The sequence below is a fragment of the Petaurus breviceps genome, unplaced genomic scaffold (assembly GCF_028583685.1).
Source record: "Petaurus breviceps papuanus isolate PSGF00001 unplaced genomic scaffold, PetGlider_PUasm1.0 186, whole genome shotgun sequence".
In the NCBI taxonomy this organism is placed as follows: domain Eukaryota; kingdom Metazoa; phylum Chordata; class Mammalia; order Diprotodontia; family Petauridae; genus Petaurus; species Petaurus breviceps.
Window position 1 is genome coordinate 9,928,883 of NW_027185798.1, and position 1,966 is coordinate 9,930,848.

The 1,966-nt window shown below is 48.9% G+C and overlaps 1 protein-coding gene across 4 annotated transcripts in view; it reads left to right on the forward strand.

Annotated features, from left to right (window-relative positions):
- PHKG1 (phosphorylase kinase catalytic subunit gamma 1) overlaps positions 1-1,966 on the forward strand; it is a 79,155-nt gene that overhangs the window by 45,589 nt on the left and 31,600 nt on the right. The window contains exons 2-3 of one of the 4 annotated variants that reach the window (XM_069089534.1): positions 665-839; positions 977-1,058. The gene's annotated coding sequence lies outside the window, so the exon portion shown is untranslated. Of the gene's footprint in view, positions 1-664; positions 1,193-1,966 lie in introns of those variants that run through there. The other 3 variants (XM_069089536.1, XM_069089533.1, XM_069089535.1) reach the window with 3 other exon arrangements.

Below are 1,966 nucleotides of genomic sequence, written 5' to 3' on the forward strand. Positions count from 1 at the left end.
GGAGAGAGAGAGAGAGAGAGAGAGAGAGAGAGAGAAAGACAGAGAGACAGAAAGAGACAGAGAGAGAGAGAAAGACAGAGAGACAGAAAGAGACAGAAAGAGACAGAGAGACAGAGGGAGGGAACACATAGAGGGAGAGATGGAGATAGAGACAGACAGAGACAGAGACACAGAGACAAAGAGAGAGACAGAGAGAATTCTATATCAGGAGCCAAGAGCTATTAGGGGACTAAGTGCTAAGACATGTAAGTGGGAAAAACTATAATACATTTCAGGGAAGCATCTTGGTTCAATGGGAGAGTTCTGACGCTGGAGACAGGATCAAGGTTTCAATTTCATCTCAGTCCACTCCTCCCCATGTGACTAGGGACAAATGTCTTAGCCTCTGTGGGCCTCAGTTTCATCATCTGTAAAATGAGTAGGTTGGATGGGAAGGTGTTCAGCTCCTTTTAGTTCAGAACTCCTTAGATGGCTGGCCAGACCAGAGCCTCCTGCCCATTTGCCTGTATTCCCCCCTCAATGAATTTCATTCACCCTCCCCCTGAGGTCAATCTCCTTATAAAGTGAGCCTCACCTCGCACACACTGCTCCCCCTTCCCTCTAAAGCCTTGGCTTGGCTCCCAGGTTCCCATCTGTGATTTATTTTTGGCATCTGGTCCCTCAGTGATTTAGAGGCAGAAACCAAAGAACAGCTAATTGTCTTCCTCCTGGGCACAAGGTGGGCCTGGGGACGCTTCCCCAACGATTCTATCCCTCTTCTTGGTCAGGTCCTGTCTCAACCATCGAGCAATCTGGCCTTGATTATTGGAAACATTCTCCAGGCCTGGCCAGGAAGTATGGTGGGTAGGCAGCTCAGTGACTGCTCTGGCCACTCAAGTCCTTTAAAGGAAATGGCAGCAGTGGGCAGGAGGGACGGGCAGTGGGCAGGAGAGAGTGTCTGCTGCTGAGCTGAATGCCTGAACTGTTTCTGACACAGGATCCGGCCCCCGTGGAGCACTAGTCACAAGTACGGCTGCCTTGACATCTTCTGGTGGGAAACAGGGGACTGTTTTCTTTGGGTATGTTGAAGACTTTTAAATGACTTGGCTGTGTGAGCAGCTTGGGCTTAGACCAGGGCTGAGGCTTGTGGGCATTGTGCAGTTTGGGCTGTGATCCGGATGGGGCAGCCATGCTCGGAGAGACAATTTTCCTGGTAAGTTGGGGCAAGCCCAGTGTAAAGACATGGTAACTGGGGTCTCTTCTCCTTCTCCTGCCCAGGTTTCAGAGCTATCTATCTTTCTGTTTCTCAGGGAGGTGGGGTGGGCAAAGGAGGGAGGGAGAGAGGGAGAGAGAAGGAGGAGGAGAGAGAGAAGAGGGAGGGACCAGCAGTCAGAGAGCAGAGAGAGACAGACACAGGGTCAGAGAGAAGCAGTGTCAATGAAGGGGGAAAGAACGCTGTTTTTGCCCTTGACTTGGGGGGAAAAAGTGCTCCTGCAAAAGGTATCTCTCTTTTTGGAGGTCAGAATGAGATGGAGTCATCAAAGAAGGAGAGAGCATTGGCCCAGTCTGGCTGGGACTCCCCCTGGTCTGCAATGAGGGACCAACAGTCCAGCAAGGATCATGACCTGTGCTGTATGGGGACGGCTGGGACAAACCTTCTTCTATGCAATGATCCCCTTAGAGGAAGGGACAGGAATGAGGACTGAGAACCGGGAGGAATCACAAGGCAGAATGCAGTTATAGCTCCAGGCTGAAGGGTCTTAGGTGTTAGGAAACTTGGGCTTTTCTCTTTCTTTCTTTCCTTCTTTCCTTCCTTCTTTCTTTCTTTCTTTCTTTCTTTCTTTCTTTCTTTCTTTCTTTCTTTCTTTCTTTCTTTCTTTCTTTCTTTCTTTCTTTCTTTCTTTCTTTCTTTCTTTCTTTCTTTCTTTCTTTCTTTCTTTCTTTCTTTCTTCCTTCCTTCCTTCCTTCCTTCCTTCCTTCCTTCCTT